General features: G+C 34.7%; 1 pseudogene; it reads left to right on the top strand.

Annotated features, from left to right (window-relative positions):
* Nucleotides 1-458: 458 nt before the first annotated feature.
* On the top strand, nucleotides 459-26,582 carry LOC109101579 (annotated as a pseudogene).

Here is a 26,582-nt window from a genome sequence, read left to right as displayed (position 1 = left end):
ATTGTTTTTGAATAACTTAGTCCTGGCGCCTTCTAAAAATGACAGAATAAAATATGAATGAAATATCGTTTTTCAAAAAGACTTGTTCTCCGTTTGTTTCTTACGCTCCAACCAATGTAATAACATCAATTTTTTAAAAAAAAAAAAATTCACAAAACTTTTTTTTTTCTGATTCTCAGGAGCAAGTTTAAGTAAAAAAAAAAAAAAAAAAAAAAAAAAAAAAAACGTATAGAATAGTGGAGTGGATGTTGAGCTCAAATAAAAACCCAGAACAGCAGTTTATCCCATCATGCGTGGGTGAGTATTGAAGTTTGTCCCATGATTGGTGTGTATGTTTATTAAAATTAGCCCGAGGGGGAGTCCTTTGCTTAAGCAGTGCGCTATTTGTAGTGGGTGTTTATGTTGTCTGTTGATGTTGTAGAGATGTGTGTGAGAGATGTGGTTCTGGTTTGAAGGTCTTCGTTCCTTCATTCCGCATGGATTTATCAAGCTCCAGCGTGACTTCTGCAGAGAAAGCGCTCTTCTGCTGTGTGCGGACCCCCCCCCCACACACACAGGTTTTAGAGGAGTCTGTTAGAGACTAGGGAAGTGTGTGTTAGCCAGGCTAGTGCTGCTGTCACTGTGAAAACTTCCCTAACAAGGGACTGCAGCGATGTTCCCTTGACTCCGGAGCCTCACTTCGCATGAAAGGTAAAGAAATCGTGCTGTTTTGTGCGCTTCGCGTCAGTTGTTTATGTTAGCTTGAGGGCAGAGAGCGACATTATTATATTTAATTATCGAGGTAACACTTTATAACAAGGATAATGCATTAACTAACATTAACAATGAGAAATACATTTGTTACAATTATTATTAATATTTATTAAAGTTAATAAAATGTATTTATTATTATAAAATATATAAATGTATTATATTGTATTATTGTTTTTTATTTATTATTTATTATTTATTGTTTTTTGGTTTTATATTATATATTTTTATTTTTATATTATATTTTTTATTTATTATGTAATATAATGAATGTATTATATATTGGCATTAAAAAATATTATATATTATGAAATATATATTGGTATTTAAAATTATATATTAGAAAACATATATTATAAAATTCAATTTATTATATTATAAAATTATATATTATTATATTATAAATATAATACATTTAAATATCATTATATATTATAATATATTTTATATAAATGTTGATTTATTAAATGTTATTATATATTTATATAAATATAAAACATTTATTATATTATTATTAAAAGTTATTATATAATATAATTATATATATATATATATATATATATATATATATATATATATATTATATATATATATACAATTTATTATAAAAATTAATTGTTAGCTCAGGTGCATTACATAATATTAACAGATGCAACGTTTGATTTGAATAATGTACTAATAAATGTTGAAATGAACATAAACTAAGATTAATCAATACATTAGTGATAGTTTATGTTGATTAATGCTAAATAAATGTAACCTTTTGAACCAAATGGGTTCTTCTTGTTTCATAGACCTAATGTCATCCATCATAATTATTAAAAAAGGATTAAACAGTGAGATAAAACATCGACTTGAGGTTATTTTTTTTTTATTTTGTTATCATTTTGATGTCTTGTATTAAAATATACAGACAGGCTTGTGGTGTAAAATAATTTAATTTAATTATGCTTGATTGTTAGGACAGTCAAGTCTGTTTTTGTTATGTTTAATTCTAGCAAAAAGTGCCATCTTTCGGTCTTGCTTCTTGGTAATACCATGCTATTTCTGAAGTACCCTAAATAACGACTGTGTTGTGTTCATGTAATTGTTATTCAGAGTTTGTGTTTTAAACATCCTGCAGAGCTGCTCAGAATTGCTTTTATTTGTCTGTCGTCTAAAGCGGCTCAAGAGCATGTAGCCAAACCGAAGGAAGAGACTCTGTTTGCTCTGCTGGGTCCGTATCAGTTTTCTCTTGTATCTCTCTCCTTCAGAGGAGGAATGGCGTGGAGGGCTGGTCTGTGTCATGTGACCCTCGGGGTCGAGGGCATGACCTGCGGCTCCTGCGTTCAGTCCATTGAGGGCCGGATCGGGGCTCTGCCGGGGGTCTTTCATATACAGGTGAGAGAGTGACATTAATGCTAATCTCCACAAATGAACACAAAGTCGACGTGAGGTTAATAAGGTCTGCTGTTATCTTTTTATGAATATAATTATTGTAATTATCACCGTGCATGCTTGGCCAATTAACGAAAGTGTTACTTCTTCCTCGTGTGGGTTTCAAAACATTCATTCAGTCTATAAGCATTTTCTTTCAGTGTATTTCCAGTAAACAGTGAGCAAAATATGCAAATATACAATCAGACACATATGCATTTGTGTTCATGTGCACATACACCGCTGTTCAAAAGTAAGATTTGTAATGTCTTCTGCTCATCAGAGCTGCATTTATTTGATCAGAAATATAGAAAAAACTCTAATAATGTGAAATATTATTACGGTTTAAAATAATGGTTTTCTATTTTAATATACTTTAAAATATTTTTTAATATTTATATATAAATAATATTTATACTAATAATACTAATAATAATTAATATTAATATTTATATGTTATCACTTTTTATCAATTTAACACGTCCTTGCCGAATAAAAGCATTAATTTCTGTCAGAAAAAAAGAAGAAATGGTAGTGCATATTGTTAGAAAAGATTTCTGTTCTAAATAAATGCTGTTCTTTTTAACTTTTTATTCATCAAAGAATCATTAATTTAAAAAATAAAAAATGCATCACAGGTTCCAAAAAACAAAATATTACACCGCAAAATTGTTTCAAACACTGATAATAAATCAGCATATTAGAATGATTTCTGAAGGATCATGTGACACCGAATGATGCTGAAAATTCAGCTTTGATCGCAGAAATAAATTATACTTTAACATATATTAAAATAGAAATCCATTATTTTAAATGGTAATAATATTTCACAATATTTTTCTGCATTTCTGATCAAATAAATGCAGCCTTGATGAGCAGAAGAAACTTCTTTAAAAAACAATAAATATTTTACTGATCCCAAACTTTTGAACGGCAGTCTGAAATTATAAATGTGTGTGTGTGTGTGTGTATCCGTTTGCAGTATCTTAAATTTTAATATCTTCATGCTTTATAATTGCATATATATGTTAAACAGGTATATAGTTGTCTATTAACACCAATATAAGTTTATTGCTAGACCTTATATCTCTCTGAGCTCGCGGCTGGTCTGACCATATGTTCACTTTCACTATTATTAACACAGTTCTTGTGTGCAATTGTCATCCTTTATCCCTAAACAAACACACAGAAACCTAGCTGAGCCACAGATTACATTTCCTGGTGTCCTTTTTCCATGAATCATTGTATGTGGTCAGACTCCTGGGGTTTCTGGCTGACAAAGCAGTCCGACACAAATATACGGTGGTGATAATACTCACCAGAGCCTTCCCTCCAGCAACAGACGTGTGATTGACGAAAGCCACTTGTTTGTTCAACTTAGATCCACAATCTAATTTTTGCTAATTCGTCCTGCCCTTTCCCTTAAAACACACTTATTCTGCGCACATGGGTCAAATGAGCAGATAATTAAATAGTTATTTGTCTAAGACCTTTAAAAAGCCAAAGTACTGTCAAATACAGAAGCTTTGTTACACACAGGAACAAACAGCGAGGCTCTGTCTAAGCGAGCAGTCAATGTGAACACAAAGACGAAGCTATAGATCTAGAATTGTGCTTATTGTGCGGAAACAAACTCTTCAAGAGGATTTCAGGGTTTGAGGGTCACACGGTGATATGAGGAGTCACACTGGGTTCATTGTCACGCTCGTGCATTAGCTCAAAAGCTCAAATGCAAATGTAAAGGTTAGCGAAACGCATTCTTAAAGAAATTAAATAATACCCGTGCTACCATTCAGAAGCTTGGGATCTGATTTTTAATGCTTGTTTAAGTGTCCTTGGCTTCTAGCTTGTTCCTTTAATCTGCCTTTCTGCCTGTTCAACCAATAAAAGAGTAAAAATCACTTTTTAAAGCAAAACTAAAAGACTTTCTCTTAAAAAAGGCTTATTCAAAATCATAATTTGTTTGTCCGTCTCGTCATATGATTTTTTTTAGTGCTGTCAAGTGACTAATCGTGATTAATCACATCCAAAATAAAAGTTTTGTTTACAAAACAATATATGTGCATGTGCTTTGTATATTTATTATGTATATAAATACACACACATACAGTATACATGTATATTTAAGAAAAATTTATTTGTTATATATAAAATATTTATATATATTTTTTGTTTTTCTGAGCAAAAAATTAAAATCATAAATTTTCCCCTGATTTACAGAAGACACCTACTAAAATGTCATTCAGTGTAACAATCTCGTCAGGCACATTTACAACAAAAATCAATTTATGACATATTAAAAAACTAATTGCTTTCACCCCAGATACTAAATAGTTGTTATTTTTATTTTTTTTAATGTGCCACTATCCTAGATTTTGCCCATTTGTCAGTAAGACTTTTTTTACTCATTTAAAGCCCAATAAAATTTAATATGCACACTTATTGTTTTACATAGTTTAATATGTACAGGTCAAGAATAAGCATGCTGTTTGAATTCTTACATAACTATAAGTGTTCCACCAAATGACAATGAAACATTATTATTACAACCAAATTTTGACATCTTATTTTTATTATTATTATGTATTTGTTTTGATTTATTGTTTTTAATTTACTTATCTGACCCATGCATGTTTGTGTATTTATATAGAAATAATAAATATACACAGTGCACACACATATACAGTACAGGACAAAAGTTAGGAAACATTACTATTTTTAATGTTTTTGAAAGAAGTCTCTTCTGCTCATCAAGCCTGCATTTATTTGATCAAAAATACAGAAAAAAACAGTAATATTGTGAAATATTATTACAATTTAAAATAATAGTTTTCTATTTGAATATACTTTAAAAAAAATAAATTTATTCCTGTGATGCAAAGCTGAATTTTCAGCATCATTACTCCAGCCTTCAGGTCACATGTAACATCAGTCTATCACATGATCATTTAGAAATCATTCTAATATTTCTGATTTATTATGAGTGTTGAAACAGTTCTGCTGTCTAATATATTTGATGAATAAAAGGTTTAAAAAGAACTGCATTTATTCAAAATAAAAAAAAACATTTCTAATAATATATTTTCTTTACTATCACTTTTTATCAATTTAACACATCCTTGCTGTATAAAAGTATTGATTTTATTTAAAAAAAAAAGGAAGAGAAGAAAAAAAAATTACTGACCCCCAATTACTGACCAGTAGTGTATATTGTTATTACAAAATATTTATATTTTAAAAACATAGTCTTCTTTTTTTTTTTTTTTTTTTACTTTTTATTCATCAAAGTATCCTTAAAAAAGTATCAACATGTTCTGAAAAAATATTAAGCAGCCAGAACTGTGTCCAACTTTGATAATGAATCATCATATTAGAATGATTTCTAAAGGATCATGTGATAATGATCCTAAAAATTCAGCTTTGCATCACAGAAATAAATGATAACTTAAAGTATAATAAATGTAAAAACAATTATTTTAAATTGTAATAATATATCACAATATTACTGTTTTTTCTGTATTTTTGATCAAATAAATGCAGGCTTGATGAGCAGAAGAACTTCTTTCAAAAACATTCAAAATAGTAATGTTTCCAAACTTTTGACCTGTACTGTACATATGTATTTTTGTAACAGATACCCAAGAAAGCTTTTATATTAATGTGAAGAAATATCATGTACTGGAGTACACCTGAAATGCTGCTTTAGCCAATCAGCATCCAGAACTATCTGCTGTGTAACGATGTGTTGTGCAACAACAAGCACGTGCGGTATTTCAGGTTACTGGAACAATGCTGTTCTACGAGTTTACGGATTAGCACGTTATGAGCTTTTCTGTTTTGTTCCACAGGTGTCTCTGGAGCAGAGTAATGCAGCTGTGACGTATGACCACACTCGCCATAGTCCAGAATCCTTAGCAGAAGCCATTGAAGACATGGGCTTTGAGTGCAGTCTGAGTAATGCTGCGTCAGCACCGGTCCAAACAGAAACCAGAGTCTTCAGCACCGCAGGCTGCAGCACTGACTCTGTCCAGCAGGCACGGAGCGCGCTGGCACTGACTACAGGAGTGCTGGAGACGCAGGAGAGCGCTGACCACCGAGGCCTGGCCGTCACGTTTGTCCCGTCTCTGCTCGGTGCGGAGCGGGCTCGGGGACGTGATGAGCAGCTGCTTGGCTTCCTGATGCGCAGGAAGGGCCGAGTTCTCGCTCCTCCGGCGGAGTGGAGGCGGTGAAAATGCGCATCGAAGGAATGGTTTGCCTCTCCTGCACTACAACCATAGAGAGCAAGATCGGGAAGCTGAAAGGTGTTGAGAAGATTAAAGGTATCAAGTGACTTTTACCTTTGCTTCAGTAAAACAATCTCAAGTGTCATCGTCACACTGAACTTTAACATTTTATCACATCGTGCATTGGGAAGTTATATGATAAAACCAACTTTAAAGGGATAATTCACCTGAAAATGATATATAAAAGAAGATATTTTGAATATATTTGCCATTGACTTACATAGTAAAAATATATCTTCAAAATATCTTCTTTTTTGTTCAAGATAAGAAAGAAGTGATAATTGATTTGAAAATGATTTACAGAATTTTTATTTTTGGGTGAAATATCCATCTTACACAATCTCTACATTTAAGAGAACGCAATATGACCTTCCCTTCCTCAAATCTTGCTTATAGTTGCTTAAAACCGGTGTCTCTACATTTAAGATAACGCAATATGACCTTCCCTTCCTCATCATTTGTAGTCAAATTATTCTGATACGTTTTATCTGATTTAGTATTATTATAACATGATATTAAAAAAGCAAAGAGGATATTGCATTTTTTGATATATCATAAAAGGATTATGATGTTACACACGGTGGCCACATGACATTACACCGGGTTTCCTAAACTGGGCTTAATGTAAGAACTGCAGTGGGGCTGTGTGTGGATAAAAAGCTAATAATTAAATCATAAAAATGGTACCTGCCGCGTGTCAGTGTGACCGTTAACTAACATCAGAGAACTGTAAACATGCAAATTGTTTTGTTATTTATTTAGTTACTTTTTTTTTTGATAAATTAAATATTTGATTTGAATGAGATTTGTTTTGTTAGAATGACATCAACTTTACTTTTGTCGGACATTTTTCATTTAGTCTCAGTCCTGGTGTCAAACGCACTTTTTAGTTATCGTCATATTTAGTCAACCTTGTCTTGTTTTTGTTTTTGTCAAGTTTTAGTCGACTAAATGTATTTTAGAAAAGCATTTTAGTCTCTTTTCGTCACATTTCCGTCATGCTTAATAGTTAAAATAATATATATATACAGTCCAGGTCAAAAGTTTGGAAACATTACTATTTTTAATGTTTTTGAAAGAAGTCTCTTCTGCTCATCAAGCCTGCATTTATTTGATCAAAAATACAGAAAAAAAACAGTAATATTGTGAAAATATTATTACAATTTAAATAATAGGTTTTCTATTTGAATATACTTTAAAAAAAAGTAATTTATTCCTGTGATGCAAAGCTGAATTTTCAGCATCATTACTCCAGCCTTCAGTGTCACATGTTAACATCCAGTCTATCACATGATCATTTAGAAATCATTCTAATATTCTGATTTATTATGAGTGTTGGAAACAGTTCTGCTGTCTAATATATTTGATGAATAAAAGGTTAAAAAAAGAACTGCATTTATTCAAAATAAAAAAAAAAACATTTCTAATTATCTATATTTTCTTTACTATCACTTTTTATCAATTTAACACATCCTTGCTGAATAAAAGTATTGATTTTATTTAAAAAAAAAGAAAAAAAAAAGAAAAATTACTGACCCCAAATTACTGACCAGTAGTGTATATTGTTATTACAAAATATTTATATTTTAAAAACGTAGCTTCTTTTTTTTTTTTTTTTTTTTTACTTTTTATTCATCAAAATATCCTAAAAAAAGTATCACATGTTCTGAAAAAAATATTAAGCAGCAGAACTGTTTTCCAACTTGATAATGAATCATCATATTAGAATGATTTCTAAGGATCATGTGATAATGATCCTAAAAAATTCAGCTTTGCATCACAGAAATAAATGATAACTTAAAGTATAATAAATTTAAAAACAATTATTTTAAATTGTAATAATATATCACAATATGACATTTTTTTCTGTATTTTTGATCAAATAAATGCAGTCTTGCTGAGCAGAAGAGACTTCTTTCAAAACATTAGAAATAGTAATGTTTCCCAACTTTTGGTCTGTACTGTACTGTATTGATATATATATATATATATATATATATATATATACTATATATATATTTATATATATATATTAATATAATATAATTTATTTATTTATTTTGCTCAAAATAATAATCAAAGATTTTTTTCATTTGAGAAATGTATTTTTGCATTTCCGGTATTGCTCTTTCACCAATGAACACAATGTGGACTCATACACAGGGTTTATTTGACCTCATCTAGTGTACTGATTTATTACAGGCTATTAAATATATTCATTAATATCAGAGACTTAGATATGAATTATTTATGTATATAGATATTATTGCAATACTTATATGTATAAATTATGAATCATTTAAACTGTAAAATTCATAATATTTTTTCAGTATTGTTATTATTTTTATCTATTAAAAATTAAAGTGAAAATAAATTTTGGTATGGTTTTTATTTTTTTAAATACATTTTAGTCTCGTCTTTTTTCGTCAACGATATTGCATGTTAATATAGTCACAGTTATCGATCATAGACCTTATCGTCTTACTCATGGGAAAAATTAACACTGGAGCGTGCATATACTCTTAACATTCCCTGAGAGCTGATGTTTGGTTCTGTCTGTGTGTTTTCAGTGTCTCTCGAGTCCCAGGAGGCCGCTGTACTCTACCTGCCGTGCGTCATCACGGTGGATGAGATCGTGAGCCAAATCGAGGTGGCTGGGTTCAAAGCCGTTGTCAAATCAAAACCTCGGCAGTTAAAGCTTTCAGCAAGTGAAGTCGAGCGCCTGCTCCGCGCTCACAAACCGCCGGAGGAGAAGGTCTCAGAGCCGTCCTCGGGTCCATCCATCACGACAGTGTTTCAGGTGACGGGAATGCACTGCAAGTCTTGCGTGGTCAGTATTCAGGACAATATATCCAAGCTGCCCGGAGTGAGCTCGGTCGTGGTGTCCTTGGAGAACACACAAGCTGTGATTCAACACAACCCGAAAGAAACCTCGGCGGCGGAGCTACAGAAAGCCATCGAAGGACCTTCCTCCAGGGAGTTTTAAAGCAGCTGTCCTCCCAGCTTCCCCAGAGGACGGGCTTCCTCCCAGCCGCTGGTGTCCGTCGCAGAGAGATCCACATCGAGGGCATGACCTGCGGCTCCTGTGTCCAGTCCATCGAGGGTGTGATCTCCCAGAAGAAAGGAGTGAGATCGGCTCTAGTGTCACTGGCCAGTCATCAGGGAACCTTTGAGTTTGACCCTTTAGTGATGACTTCTGAGGAGCTGAGGGCCGCCATAGAGGACATGGGCTTTGATGCTTTTCTCCCTGGTAAGTGTTTCTTCTTACTGTATGTCTTTCCTTCTATTAGTCTTTACTGAGCTGGTTAACAGTGGTAAGTGTTTCTTCTTACTGTATGTCTTTCCTTCTATTAATTTAAATAGTGGAACTTTTTATAGTCAATAACAGTCTAATAGTCTAATAGTCTACTGGTGTTTTACCTTCAGTCATTTTGAATTTGAATTAGCGTAAAGCATTTTTTTTGTTTTATTTATTTTGATTTTTGATTAGTGTGAGGCGTTTTAATTGTATTATGTCCAAAAAATACATTGTTTGGGTCAAATTATAGATTTTTATTTTATGCCAAAAATCATTAGGATATTAAGTAAAGATCATGTTCCATGAAGATATTTAGTAAATTTCCTACCGTAAATATATCAAAACCTAATTTTTGATTAGTAATATGCATTGCTAATGAACTTAATTTGAACAACTTTAAAGATGATTTTCTCAATATTTAGATTTTTTTGCACCCTCAGATTCCAGATTTGCAAATAGTTTGCATCTCGGACAATATTGTCCTCCTAACAAACCATACATCAGTGGAGAGATTACATTAATTTATTGTATGACATAATTAAGGTTAGTTTTAATTAATGAAACTTATGATTGTTTTTGTTTTTGTGTTCAAGGGTCACATATAATATGTATAAGACAAGTTTGTAGAAGATGTAATCGTAGTTTATGCATCTTTTTTGCACAGATATCTAACAAGTGATTTGTTTAACATTTACATCATGTTGACAACTTCATGTGTGATAAATTTATTTAACTAGAGGGTTAATAAAGGACAAGTTACTTGAATCATGTTGTAGTTACATTTTCAAGTTGACTAGAAATGGAGAATCCAATTATTGCAAGTAAAAAAGCTGATAAAAGCATTAGGTCACCCTAAAATGATTTTTGGAACACATTTGAAGATATTTTAATGAAAACTGAGAGATGTTGTAAAAGTCATCCATATCAGATTGGCTTGATGCATGAGAACCAGAGTGGTTTGTTCTTGCGTTTGAGCTTCCATTAACATGTTTAATACCATATCTGACTGGTTCCAAAAACAAGAGCTTGTGTCCTGTTCATATTTCACCACTCCATAAAAAGAACGAAAACAATAAATTATGTTTTGCATTAAAACAAGGCAGTCTAGTTTTGTGCGCTTGAGATTTTCTGGCACTGTGACACTATTGTCATGACAGAAGCACATTTCCGTCCCAGTTCTCAACAGCGTCGTCATGTGTCCAGATGATTTATTTATTTATAGAATACAGAAATGCAAGTCATCGTGACTCAAAGTAATATAAAAAAAACTTTAGAAAAACAGTGCAGTGATACCATGATGTTTAATATCTGTTTATATTCATGCCGTTGCTTTGGAGTGCAGATTAGGCAATTACACAAAGCACAGCAGCAACGTCCTTCATTGTCTTTCCCACTGAAACCAGTATCATGTCTCTCTTAACTTTGTCCTGTCTTGTTTTCAGAGACAAATTCTCTGGTGTCTTCAGTGGTCAAAAGCAGATCGCCGCCAGCGCCGTCTGTCCGGAGCTCGTCGTTATCTCCGGTCTGCTCGGCCGTGAAAGAGAACGAAGCAGAGAGTGATGCTGAGGCTTCAACAAACACGATTTCCAAATGTTTTATCCAGATTGGTGGAATGACCTGTGCCTCCTGCGTGGCCAACATCGAGAGGAACCTGAAGAACGAGCACGGTATCCCCAATCAAGCTCGTTTTAAACTTACCGTTATATGTACCGTGTTGATATAAAAAGAAAGAAAAGATCATAAAATGCATTAAACGTGACATTGCACCAGGGTTTTCCAAACTGGGCTTAATCTAAGAACTGCAGTGAGTTGATAAAAGCGAGTAATTAATTAAATCATGCAATGTCAAATAAAATTAATTTAAACACTTGGACACTAAAAATAAATCTTTTATTTGTTTAGCTGCATGTCAGCGCGGCCATTGACCCTCATTGTGAATTTTAGAAAGGAATATTAAAAGAGAAAAAGAATTAGGGAGAGTCAATGCATTATAAATAATTCATTTCTGTTGCGTGAGTAATATGTAATCATGTAATCCATTAAAATATATGTGTTGTCAGATTATGAGCATTATAAAATACTTAAGTACTTAATTTTTGGAATCTGATTATTTAATCCAGATTACATGTAATCAGTTTCTGAATTGCATATTCAAGACTCACACATTCATATTTATTAAAAGGAGAAGAGAAACCAGCCTGATTTTCTATTTTATTAGAGTTTCCAATTTTAAATGATATTAGACGACAATATTATTCAGAAAATATATTAAAAGACATTTTTTAAAAAGTCTCTCCTGGAAGAATTTTAGAATTTTTGTAATGAACAAACTGAAAGATTGTATATGATTTTTTTTTATTTTTTTATATTTATATATTTTTTAATATTTATATTGCTATATTGTGTTTAAACAAATAAAAAAACTAATAAATAAACAAATAAAATAATAAATAAACAAACATATAAGCAAATAAATAAATAAAATATTCAAACAAATAAAAAAATTAACAAATAAATAAAAACAAATAAATAAACTGGTAATTAAAAACAAATAAATAAACAAATAAAATAATAAACAAACAAATTAATTAATTAATAAAACAAATAAATAAAATAATAATTAAAAATAAATAAATAATAAACAAACAAATAAATAAAATAGTAAATAAATAAACTAATAAATACATTTATTTATTTATTTATGTAAAAAAAAAACACACTGGTAATCCCAGATCTTTACAAAATAAAATCATGCTAGAATATAATTAATATAATAAATATAATAAATCATAATGATGGTGTCTAAAATTGATTAATCAGTAGATCTGTTACAAAACTCATATTAATAGGTAGAATGTTTAAAGCAAACATGTAAAGAGTGTTATAATCTAAGAGCGGCTGTATTTAGTGTGGCATCGTGTCTTTCTCCCTCAGGTGTACACTCAGTTTTGGTTGCACTGATGGCCGGTAAAGCCGAGGTTCGATACAGCCCCTCGATCATCGATCCTCAGAGAATAGCGGAGTTTATCCAAGAGCTCGGCTTCACGGCTTCAGTGATGGAGAATTGTGACGGCTCCGATGGGACCCTGGAGCTTGTGGTTAGCTATTGTTGATTTTTGACCCATTTTCTCATCAGCACAAGTTTGAGGATGACGTGTCTGTTTTTAAAAGTCAGAGGGATGACATGTGCCTCCTGTGTTCACAAAATTGAGTCTAACCTGATGAAGCAGAAGGGCATCCTCTATGCTTCAGTCGCCTTGGCAACTAATAAAGCCCACATCAGGTATGACCCGGAAGTGACCGGTCCGAGAGACGTGATCAGATGGATAGAGGTGAATTCACTTTCATGTTCACACACATATATGTGTCCCTGGAGCACAAAACCAGTCTTAAGTCTCTGGGGTATATTTGTAGCAATAGCCAAAAAAATTAGCCTGACTTCGTCATACTCATATTCTAGGCAGAATTGTGAGTCTGATACTGCTCCATTGCACTTGATTATGGGGCGTGTCTTAACCGAACCAATAAAAAAAAAAAACTCTGCACTCAATTGGATAGACCTACAACCAATCAGAACAACGCCAGTAAGTGACGTATGTTGAGCAACGCATAGTTGTCAACAGAGTTCAACTGCACGCACGCACGCTGGAACTGGAAGAAGTAGGAAAGTAATGAGTGTAAATGATCTTTGCCGCTGTTGTAAAAAATAATTTAAGAATTCGCGGAGTACTTACAAGCACGAATACATTTTTGAGAGAAACACAAAAGGTGCGTGTATATACGAACAAGTTCTCAGTTTAGTGATTAGATCTCGACAATAATGACAAAATAAATCTTATCGCATTTGTCGGCCCTGTCTCAACTTTATTACACGGTTGCAACGCGACTTGACTAACTTTAAAAAATGGAAAGACGACGAAAGAGGACAAGGCTGAAGAAGCGTGTCCATCTGAGGCTTCAGAGAAAAGAGATCGTGAGCCTACCTTTCAAGACGCCCTATCTTACGTAACCGCAGATAGCCTGTCCATCATCGATTAAAGCCCGCCCTGGCAATTTGATTGGCTCGGCCTTCTGGGAGCCGAGCATAATTACTCCTCAATGGATCGAGTCCAGCACCGAACTTCCCGTCCAAAAAATGTTGTGGGCTGGGTTCGGGGCTGGCACCCAGGCCAATAGCCAAAAAAATTAAATATGGGTCAAAATTATCGATTTTTCTTTTATGCCAAAAATCATTAGGATATTAAGTAAAGATCATGTTTCATTTGGTGAATATATCAAAACTTAATTATTGATTAGTAATATGCATTGCTAAGACTTCATTTGGACAACTTTAAAGATGATTTTCTCAATATTTAGAATATTATTTTTTTTTGCACCCTCAGATTCCAGATTTTCAAATAGTTGTATCTCAACCAAATATGATCCGATCCTAACAAACCACACATCAATGGAAGGATTATTAATTTAGCTTTCATATGATGTATACATCTCAATTTAAAAAAATTGACCCTTATGACTAGTTTTGTGGTCCAGGGTCACAAATACTACACATATACAGTACAGACCAAAAGTTTGGAAACATTACTATTTTTAATGTTTTTGAAAGAAGTCTCTTCTGCTCATCAAGCCTGCATTTATTTGATCAAAAATACAGAAAAAACAGTAATATTGTGAAATATTATTACAACTTAAAAAATAGTTTTCTATTTGAATATACTTTAAAAAAAATAACTTATTCCTGTGATGCAAAGCTGAATTTTCAGCATCATTACTCCAGTCTTCAGTGTCACATGTAACATCCAGTCTATCACATGATCATTTAGAAATCACTCTAATATTCTGATTTATTATGAGTGTTGGGAACAGTTCTGCTGTCTAATATATTTGATGAATAAAAGGTTAAAAAGAACTGCATTTATTCAAAAGAAAAAAAAATTCTAATAATATTTATTCTAAAAATACATTTTCTTTACTATCACTTTTTATCAATTTAACACATCCTTGCTGAATAAAAGTATTGATTTTATTTAAAAAAAGAAAGAAAAAAAAATTACTGACCCCAAATTACTGACCAGTAGTGTATATTGTTATTACAAAATATTTATATTTTAAAAACATAGCTTCTTTTTTTTTTTTTTTTTTACTTTTTATTCATCAAAATATCCTAAAAAAGTATCACATGTTCTGAAAAAATATTAAGCAGCAGAACTGTTTTCCAACTTTGATAATGAATCATCATATTAGAATGATTTCTAAAGGATCATGTGATAATGATCCAAAAATTCAGCTTTGCATCACAGAAATAAATGATAAATTAAAGTATAATAAATTTAAAAACAATTATTTTAAATTGTAATAATATAGTTGTAATATACAATTTTTTTTTTCTGTATTTTTGATCAAATAAATGCAGGCTTGATGAGCAGAAGAAACTTCTTTCAAAAACATTAAAAATAGTAATGTTTCCAAACTTTTGGTCTGTACTGTATATCTTAATCTGCTTACATATATTTCAGCAATCTGGTAACCGTGAAGTGTGATAATCAGTGATTGTTTTTGCGTGAGCGGCACCGTTTTCTGAATCAGTCACTTATTAAGTTGTGTGTCGGTTCATTATGTTCTGGAAGAAAGCTGTAAATAATATTATAGGGAACTATGAAGCATGTGTTCTTCCCTTTTTTGATGGACAGAACTTGGGATTCACAGCCTCTCTAGTGAAGAAAGATCGTGCTGGGAGTCACTTGGATCACAGCCGTGAGATCCGACAGTAAGTACATGAGCAGTGCGTTTCTGGAATGAGTTTTCAAAGCACTGTTACCTGAAAAATAATCATGGGATGTTAACAGACGTATTTGTGCAAATGATGATTCCGGAGGAATTAAAGGGATAGTTCATCCTCATGTCATTCCAAACACGTAAGACCTTCGTTCATCTTCAGATAAGATACTTCTGATGAAATCCGAGAGCTTTCTGACCCTTCATAAACAGCAAGGGAACTACCAAAGTCAAGGCACAGAAAGATAGTAAAGACATTGTATAAATAGTCAGTGCTTCAACCGTCATTTTACAAAGCTACAAGAATAATGAAAAAACATTCGACGTCTCGAGATCTTCGCTTAATTGTACTTGAGCGATTGTACTTGTGTCTTTTTCCTCTGTCTCGTTGAAAAACAATAGAAAAGTAGCTCATAAATCTTAAAATGCAGTCTGGTTGCTCACAAGGCTGTAGGTCAAAGCTAATGCTGGCGTCGTGTCTCCTCCCAGGTGGAAGAGATCGTTCCTCATCAGCTTGTTTTTCTGCGTGCCTGTCATGGGCATGATGATCTACATGATAATCGTGGATCACCAGATCGAAATGTCCCACCCCCACAACGCCTCGGCCGAGGACCGGGAGAAGTACCACTCCACCATGTTCCTGGAGAAGCAGCTGCTGCCGGGCCTCTCCATCATGAACCTGATCTCGTGTCTCTTCTGTGTCCCCGTTCAGGTCGCTAACCTCTCAGCTTGTGGCCTACTGATGCACTTTCTATGTTTGAATCCCTTGAGAGTTCCGCTCCTTGATTCTGATTGGCTGAGCCACGTTTGAATCCGTTGTGAATTACAGTACTCTACAAAGTAACATGCACCTTTGTTTACGTTTGTGTGTTGCTAGGCAACCACTTTGTTGCACCCACAACTGCTACATTGAGCAGCTACATTGTTTACACTGTTTACATTAATATCATTACACTTTATTTTCTCTTCATTTTTATTTTGTGAAACCTTACTACATATATGGAATAATTGTTTTATAAAAGCAGTAATCCCTGTGAAGCTGTGGTTTCGCGTCATGCCTAACAACGCCCCTTAGCTGTTATTAATTCACTGTAAACCACGGCTACTTGTGGCTTATTGCTTTAGTGGACCGAAAACATGCTAAAGCTTTGGTAAATGCTTTATGAAAGATCTCTTTGCATTTAGTAACCACACTGGTTTTGTCTGTCTTAATTAGTTTATCGGTGGGCGGTATTTCTACTGTCAAGCCTATAAAGCCGTCAAGCACAGGACGGCTAATATGGATGTGCTGATTGTTCTGGCCACAACGATTGCATTCACATACTCCGTGGTGATTCTCCTGGTCGCCATGATAGAAGGAGCGAAAGTGAACCCCATCACCTTTTTCGATACTCCGCCCATGCTGTTTGTCTTCATCTCGCTGGGCAGGTGGCTGGAGCAGATAGCAAAGGTGAGCAAGCATTTCCAGTTGCACGGGCTATTCGCCTGCCTGCTTGTGATTCTATCTCTTAATGCGTTGCATTGTCTTTAATCGCAGAGTAAGACCTCGGAGGCTCTGTCCAAGCTGATGTCTCTACAGGCGACAGAGGCCACTGTTGTTACACTGAAGGATGACATGTCCGTGTTAAGGTTCGTGCATCTCTGTGCTGTTTAGAGAGCACAGCTGACGTCGTCCCACATATGACCTCGTGTCTCTGTCTGTCTCTCAGCGAGGAGCAGGTGGATGTGGAGCTGGTTCAGAGAGGAGATGTTGTGAAGGTTGTGCCCGGAGGGAAGTTTCCAGTCGATGGCCGAGTGATTGAAGGACACTCGATGGCAGACGAGTCTCTCATTACAGGTTCGAGAGGACATGAGTGCAATCGGACAAGATAATTGTTGAGAGGACATGAGTGCAATCGGACAAGATAATTGTTGTGTGTTCATCACAATATGTTAACCATGATCACGATTTCTGCTTCTCTCGTGCATAATCATCTGCTTATTTATCCTGAAAAGGTTTAATTTGCCACTTGCGTGATCTTGTATTGGTATCAAACCTCCACAAGCATTCAGTTGCGGTTGCCAGATGTCAAGAGTTTAAATCCCCCAATAAGTTTTTTTTTATTTTTTTTATTCAATTGATATATTTTCTGCCCATTCGTATACTTAATCTTCCCAACCTGGCAACCGTGATCACACACTGGAGTCGCCTTGGAGTTGAAAAGGTTGAGGGATCCAGGTTTGGGGTGTGCGATGTTTATCGTCGACGATAATATCATAATTGTTTTTTTAATGATATGCGAGCCGACATTATTGAGTATATAACTCACTTTGAGAGTCCAAAAGCATTTACTGCATAAAGAAGCATATTAGAATGCAGTTAAAATTACTCAATAATTCAAGTTATGAAAGCAAAAAAACACCGCTGTATGAGTTTTAGTTTTTTTTATATATATTTAAAAAACACCGCTGTATGAGTTTTAGTTTTTTTTATATATATTTACATACTCATATCCATCCATGACAGGTCTAACCTAGAATGTTTTTTAATCAGACATGGGTTTAACGCAATAAATCAGTGACCAGAAGTTCAGAATCCTCTGGATTGCCTTTGTAATTGTTTGTTTCGCCGATGAAGTGTGTCCCTTTCAATCAAAGCCGGAGTCACTAAGATTTGTGCGTCTCAGTGATTTCGGCTGAATCAATCTGCGGCTCTTTGCTGTCAAAGCCATTCGTTCATACACCACTCTTTCTAAGATCAGCGATTTGGTGGAGGATAGTTTGAATAAATGTCCTTAATCAGCATCTGCTGTCATAACATCACGGGGCCCTTCTGCCACTTACTCATATCTGGTTTATCCATGGAATAGACTGAGATAGTAGTTAACCTAGAATCGTTTTTTTTAATTTACAGACATTTGGACGTTGTGCTCTCCAAGGACTTACAAATTTGACCTGGAACATCAAAAGAGCAATGTCAAACAACTGTAAAGCAGTTTTAGCTTAAAAAAGCAGCGACCACAGCTGTAAATCAGAATCCTCTGGAAATTGCCTGATCGGTAGAAAAGAATTTAACCGAGTGACCACAGCTCTCCTCAGAATCCTCTGGAAATTGCCTTTCGGTATAATGTTTGTATATGAGGTATATGAAGTGTGTCCTGTGCTGTAGGTGCCGAGTGCTCTATTATGCAATCAAAGCCACTCACGTGGGCAACAGACAACCACTCTGTCTCAGATCGTCAGCAGAGAGTGCCAGTACTGGTGGAGGAGGCGCAGACCTCAAAGGTGCGTCTGTCAGCTCAGCATCTGCTGTCATAGCATCATGCGGCCCAAGTGAACACTTGCTCATCTGTTTATTTATTTGGAAGACTGAGATAGTAGTTCTGCCAATTTATGTTTTTGCTTTTACATTTACAGTTAGTCATTTAGCAGACGCTTTTATCCAAAGGGACTTACAAATGAGGACAATGGAAGCGACCAAAAACAAGGGCTTTTTAAATAAATATAATAAATAAAAAGAAAACTGATTGAATAGAAAAAGAATAGGGAAAGCTAGTGATAGTTTTTTTTTTTTTTTTTAAGAAAATAAGCAGAAAATGAATAGAGTGCAAGCCTAAAAGGGACAAGTTTTTTTTTTTTTTTTTAAATTGTAATATAAAATTATTTATATTAATTAATTATAATATAATTTTTTTTTATTAAAAAAAAAATATAAAAATTATTTTTTTATATTTATTGTCAAAATATTTTTGACAAAATTGTTTTTTTTTGAACATTATTTTGTTATTATTTCTAATTTATTGATTATTATTATTATGTAATATTTTTAATATCTATGAAGGATATGTATTATTGTAGTGTATTTTGCAGTTGCATTGCCAGTTAAAAGTTCAGACACAGATACTCATTATTTAGCATTAAACTGAAAATAAAATAATTTAAGAAAAATATTAAATAAAACAAATGGATGTATGAATATTTTGTAGTAACCAAAAAGTGTATTTTATTTTTTTAAACTCCTTAAATTTTTATTTAAATTCAAAATAAATAAATAAATAAGTAAAACTCTTTACTATCTGGTAAAAAAAAAAAAAAAAAAAAAAAAAGTAAATAAATTCATACATCTTTTTTTAAATATATATTTTACTAATTTTTTAATTGGTCATTTTTTTTTATATGTGTTTTAATTATTTTATTGCATATTAATTATTTTAATGCTCATCTAGTTGTAAGATTATAATCAAATTACGTTACTTTTCAAGTCTAGAAATCACTCTTTTAAAATTGGTTTTCCTCCTATATTAAGGTTTTTCTAGACTTTGCGAACTCTAGTTTTTCAAGGAAAAAAAAACAGTTGTTGAACGGTGAATTACAATAAAAAATATCTGGATTTTGTTTAGTTGTTTTATCAATTTCTTTCATTTTAGCTTAGCTTTGATTTATTTAAAAATAAATTCACGAGGCCGTTTAACCTCACCGTTGATCTTCACACAACCTTCTGTTAAACTTCCCCATCTCAGGCTCCCATCCAGCAGTTTGCGGATAAGATCAGCGGATACTTCGTCCCGTTCATCATCGTAGTGTCCTTCCTGACTCTCGTGGCCTGGATTCTGATCGGCTTTGTGAACTTTCCGCTCGTGGAGAAGTATTTCCCTGTGAGTGAAGATGGCCATTTCAGAAGCATTTAATTTTTTCTCTATAATTAATTTATTCAAGGTTTGAATAAATGTTACAGTACATTTTCATTTTTGGGTGAACTGTCCCTTTAAGGCTAGACTAGGTGTATGCTCTTTAAACACAATGAAATAGTGACCGTCTCTCTCTGCAGGGTTATGATAAGAGCATCTCTGAGGCGGAAGCCGTCATCCGCTTCGCCTTCCAGGCCTCCATCACGGTCCTCTGCATCGCCTGCCCCTGCTCTCTGGGTCTGGCCACCCCGACGGCGGTTATGGTGGGAACCGGTGTAGGAGCCCAGAATGGGATCCTCATCAAGGGAGGAGAGCCGCTAGAGATGGCACACAAGGTCAGAGACGGCCCGCTGATTTTAAAGCTCCCGCCGTGTTGTTGTGCAGAGCTAGACCTTTTTATAAATCCTGATTTTAAAGCCAGATTCAGACTGTAGTGTTTGATAAAACCGGCACCATCACGTACGGCGCGCTCCCAAAGTGGGTCGTGGTGAAGATGCTGGCGGAGGGGAACCGGATGCCACGCTCTAAGCTGCTGGCGATCGTCGGCACGGCTGAGAATAACAGTGAACATCCCCTGGGTGCTGCCATCACCAAATACTGCAAACAGGTCAGTTTGACTTCATGGTGTGTTGTCTCTTTACTTACAAACTGCGGTGCGGTTTAAGCTAATTTAAAGGGACAGTTCACTCAAAAATTTGTATTTTGTCATTTTTTTACTCGTTGCAAACCTGAATGGGTTTCTTTCAGCTGTTGAACACAAAAGAAGATATTTTGAAGAATGTTGGTGACTAAACAGTTGACGGTAGCCATTGACTTCCATAGTATTTTGTTTCATACCATGGAAGTCAATGGCTACCGTCAACTGTTTGGTTACCGATGTTCTTCAAAATATCTTCTTTTGTGTTCAACACAACACAACCAAAAAAAATAAAAAAAACCCAGAGGTTTGGAAAAAGTTGAAGGTGAGTAAATAATGACCATTTTCATTTTTGGGTGAACTGTCCCTTTAAGCTAAGTTACACATTAAAATTAAAATATAATATGGGAATAAATTCCAACAACTGTATTGCATCCTTTAAGAAAGTAATTTTTATTATGTAATTAATACAGTTTTAAAAAGCTATGTATTTACTATGAGAAATATTATTTTAATTTCCAAAACTTTTTCATTTAAAAAAACTGCTGTCGAATGACATGAACTTTACTGAAAATATTTAAACATTTTCCTAAAACTGTACAATAAGGTGTCATTTGTTAACATTAGTAACACAAACAAACAAAGAACAGTACATGCAATGATACTAAAAATTCAGCTTTGATCACAGAAATAAATTACTTTTTAATATAAATTCACATAGAAAGCACTTGTTTTAAATTCAAATAATATTTAGCAATATTGCAATTTTTACTGTATTTTTGCATACCTTGAACGGCAGCATATGTAAATAAATAAATGATATATTAGTTCTGTCTAAACACCTTTTTGGGGTATTATGTGACTGTTCTAAACATGAGTCCCTGTATCAGAGCTCACTGTGCACTCCTGAGTCTGTTTGTGGTGTTTAGATTCACAGTGTCTCTTCTGTGTTCAGGAGCTGGGTACGGAGTCTCTCGGCACCTGTACAGATTTCCAGGCCGTGCCGGGTTGTGGCATCAGGTGTCTGGTCAGTAACACAGAAAACCTGCTGAAGAGAGATGACAGCGACAGCGAGGAGAACCAGCGCAACGCCGTCTTGATCCAGATCGGTGGCACCTGCAGCGACCACCCGCTCATCATGGACCCGCAGCCGCTCGGTGAGTGTCACATGACCGCTTCTGCAACACCTCACTGGCTGCAAACTCAAAATGCAATGCAGTTCGGAAAGCTGTGAGAGTGTAACGCGTGGCTTCGTGGTTTCAGCCGTCGTCCAGATGTGCTCGTCCACGGTGCTGATAGGGAACAGAGAGTGGATGAGGAGGAACGCGCTGCAGGTGCGAGCAGATGTGGATGAAGCCATGACGGAGCACGAGAAGAGAGGACACACTGCAGTGCTGGTGGCTGTGGACAGTGAGTGACCTTCTGTTACTGCAGACACACTTTGATCACTAGGAATATCCATGTGAGGAATTGTAAAAGTAATGTAAAAAAATACAGTTCTGACAATGCTAGATTTATATATATATATATATATATATATATATATATATATATATATATATATATATATATATATATATATATATATATATATATTTATATTTATCTATATATATATATATATATATAGATTTATATATATATATATATATATATTTATGTGACCCTGGAGCACAAAATCAGTCTTAAGTCTCTGGGGTATATTTGTAGCAATAGCCAAAAATACATTGTACGGGTCAAAATTATTGATTTTTCTTTTATGCCAAAAATCATTAGGATGTTAAGTAAAGATCATGTTCCATGAAGATATTTTTTTGTCAATTTCCTACTGTAAATATATCAAAACTAAATATTTGATTAGTAATATGCATTGCTAAGAACTTCATTTGGACAACTTTAAAGATGATTTTCTCAATATTTAGATTTTTTTGCATCCTCAGATTCCAGATTTTCACATAGTTAACTATCAAATGTTGTCCTCTCCTAACAAATTATTATTTATTCAACTTTCAGATGATGTATTAATCTCAGTATTGAAAAATGGTGTGGTCCAGGGTCATATATATATATATATATATATATTTAAATCTAGTGCATTCAGTTCTAGGGCTAAAGATTTTTCTAGTCAACTAGTAGTCGCTGATTTAAAGGGGAGATGAACTGGCTTTTTTTATTATCTTATACTGTTGTCTGAGGTCCACTTATGACGTTGGCGTGGTTTTTACATTCAAAAACATCAAAATCAATAAGTAATAAGCTTTGATGGAGGTGCTGCATTGAAGACTTGGAAGTAAATGCCCACTTTTTAAGAAAAAAGCCCTTAAACTCTTGATATCTGGCAACCGCAACCATGAAAGCTCCTTTTCGGTAATGTAGAGAGAGCATGTATGCATAGTTGCCAGGTTGGGAGGATTAAATATACCAATGGGCAAAAACTGTATTGATTTAAAAAAAAACAAAAAAAAAAAAGCACCGATTGGCGGGGTTTAAATTTTTGATATCTGGCAACCGCAACCATGAAAGCTTGTGGAGGCTTGTTACCAATGCAAGATAACGCATATGTCAAATGAAAATAAAATGTTTCAGGATAAATAGCCAGCGGGCGAATATCTCAGAACGTTATGCTTTATAAATCGAAAGTGCAGAAATCGTGATCATAATTTCAAATAAAGTTTATCGTGGTGGCGTTCATATGCATTAAAACTCATAAATACGATCTTTTCTGACATGAACGTACCATAATTGCAATTGCATAATCTGTCAACACTGGAAAAGCGTTTTCAAATGAAATGAGTTAATTAATTGCAATTGCAGATTGAAAAATAACCACACACCGTGCCTCGCAGTGCACAGTGTTTATTGTGTGGATGTGTGCTGTTTTCTTCTCAGATGAGCTTTGTGCAATGGTGGCCGTAGCAGACACAGTGAAGCCTGAGGCAGAGCTGGCCGTCCACACTCTCACAGCGATGGGGCTGGAGGTGGTGCTGATGACGGGAGACAACCGCAAAACCGCTCGAGCCATCGCTGCTCAGGTACAGGAGTCTTTAATATCCCCTCCAGCGATGATTCTCCTCATGCAGCGGTGGAGTTTAGCAGCTGAGATCGTGCTTTTTTGGTCCAGGTGGGCATCAGGAAGGTGTTTGCAGAAGTCTTGCCGTCTCACAAGGTGGCGAAAGTGGAGCAGCTCCAGCTAGCGGGGAGACGCGTGGCCATGGTGGGCGACGGAGTGAACGACTCGCCGGCGCTGGCTAGGGCAGATGTGGGGATCGCTATAGGCACGGGAACGGATGTAGCCATCGAGGCAGCCGACGTGGTGCTCATCAGGGTATGGAGACTGTAATGACTGTGTTGTGTTTAAAGCTGGAGGTGTGCGATATTGACAAGAAAAGAGATCTCAGGATGTAGCCATCGAGGCAGCCGACAGATAATATTACTAGATAATAATTACTGGTAATATGACTCTAAAAACGCCAGCAGGTGGCAGCAAGTCCCTCTCTGAATGAGTGATTTATTGAATCATTCACTCAAGCGATTCGTTCAAAACGGCCGATTCTTTTAGAAACGGTGCAAGTGGCTGTCTTTATGAATGGATCACTGAATCATTGACTCAAATGATTCGTTCAGAAACAGATTCATTCAGGAACGAAGCACTGCAGAGTTTCTCTGAGATGCACAAATGTTTCACTCCAGCTTTGTTTTAAACTATTTTAACTGGCAAAACTGAAAAAAAAAACAATATTACTCATTATTAACTTCTTGTTTGTTGAACTGTTTTATAACATTTATTAAATTTTTTTTTTTTGAATTTTTTTTTAAATTAATAACACATGCGCTGTTGCTTGTGTTATAATACATAACTGTATAATATACAGGGATATATGCGATCGCGCTGTTGCTTGTGTTATATTACATCACTTTTTTACACTTTTTTGTTTCATCACACAGTCAATGCTTTTAGACTCTCAAGACGTGTTTTTGTTTGCTTTTTGAGAACTCTATAATGTCAGTTTGCATATATCGTTAAAAAAATTTTTTATTACTCAGTATTTTATGTTTGTTTGTATATTTAGTTAAATAAATTTATTTTTTTTTTTTTAATGTAACATTTTTTTTATTTTTTTATTTTTATTTTGTTGCCCCAAACAAAAACATTGTGTTTTTTAGTTGAACATAAGTTTCTTGAGATTGCAGTGTTTTTTAGTTGAACATAAGTTTCTTTGGGTTTGCATTTTTTTTTCTTTTCTTCTCGATGTTGTTGGGAGCATCGACCTTTCGAAGAAGACCGTAAAAAGAATCCGAATCAACTTTGTATTTGCACTGATCTACAATCTTGTGGGGATTCCCATCGCTGCAGGTGAGAGCAACTAAACTAAATAAAAAAAATAACAACTAATTTTAAATTATTTCAGTATTTTTCAACAAGGCTTTGTTTGTTTTCTAAACATACAGTAAAAGTAATATTGTGAAATATTATTATAATTTAAAATAATGTTTTCTATGTGAATCTCTGTTAAACTGTAATTTATTTCTGTGATGCGCAGCTGTATTTTCAGCATCATTACTCCAGTCTTCAGTGTCACATGATCTTCAGAAATCATTCTAATATGCTGATTTGCTGCTCAAGAAACATTTCTGATTATTATCAATGATTAAAGCTTTTCTCAACTCTTTGATGAATAGAAAGTTCAAAGAAACAGCATTCAGTTGATTATAAAAGTCTTTACTGACAATTTTGATCAATGCATCCTGGCTGAATAAAGCCTGACTGAATTCTTTTTTTCTGTTTTACAATTTGTATCCCAATAAAAAAAAAAAATAGGTCACGTCTAAATAAACAATATTGTACAAGTAGCTACTTTTCAGTGTAGGTAAATATTATGTTGGATAGTAGTGCATCTCACGACTTGTTAATGCTTTAACAAGTATTGAGACGTCATTCTGTAGGTTTGTATAATTGCTGGAGTGATATTATGGGATGCTGTTGTGATCAGGTGTGTTTATGCCGGTGGGTTTGGTGCTTCAGCCCTGGATGGGCTCTGCTGCGATGGCTGCGTCCTCCGTGTCTGTAGTGCTCTCCTCCCTTTTACTCAAATGGTACGCCTCTCAGATCTTCACACAGTTTGATTTAAAACACATTTTTGCGTGCTTCAGTAATAGGATTTGTTATTGAAAGATGCTCGGATAGTTTGACCCTCGTTTCCATGTTTCTGCAGCTACACTAAACCCAGCGCTGAGACACTGGAGAGACGCCTGGGCGAGGTGAGAAGACACGGCAGCCTGTCTGAAGTCAGCGTTCACATCGGCATGGGAGAGCTGCGCCGGCCCTCGCCCAAACTCAGCCTGCTCGACCGCTTCGTCAACTACAGCCGGGCCTCCATCAGCTCGCTGCGCTCCGACAAGCACTCGATGAACAGCATGGCCCTCAGCGAACCCGACAAGCGCTCTCTGCTGGTGGGAGACGCTCACTGCGAGGAGGAGTTCGTCTGAGCGGCTCTCACGTCACCTCAGTGCCTGTAGACGAGGGGCATCAAAACCCAAAATTCAGTCGCCTCTTGAGAGGTTGGTCACTGTGATGCTGCACGGATCAGCTCGCACAGCTTTGATTGTATCACTAAAGGCTTCCAGATCCTCTCTGTTTACATTACGAGAATTCTCGCTGGCCAATTTAAAGGGATAGTTCACCCAAAACTGACAGTTCTCCCATTTAGTCACACTCAGGCTGTACCTGCATGAGTTTAGTTCTTCTGTCGAGCACA

Source organism: Cyprinus carpio, chromosome A14 (genome assembly GCF_018340385.1).
Source record: "Cyprinus carpio isolate SPL01 chromosome A14, ASM1834038v1, whole genome shotgun sequence".
NCBI classification, from domain to species: domain Eukaryota; kingdom Metazoa; phylum Chordata; class Actinopteri; order Cypriniformes; family Cyprinidae; genus Cyprinus; species Cyprinus carpio.
Note: the sequence above shows the minus strand (reverse complement) of the source record. Positions and strands in the feature narration are given on the sequence as shown.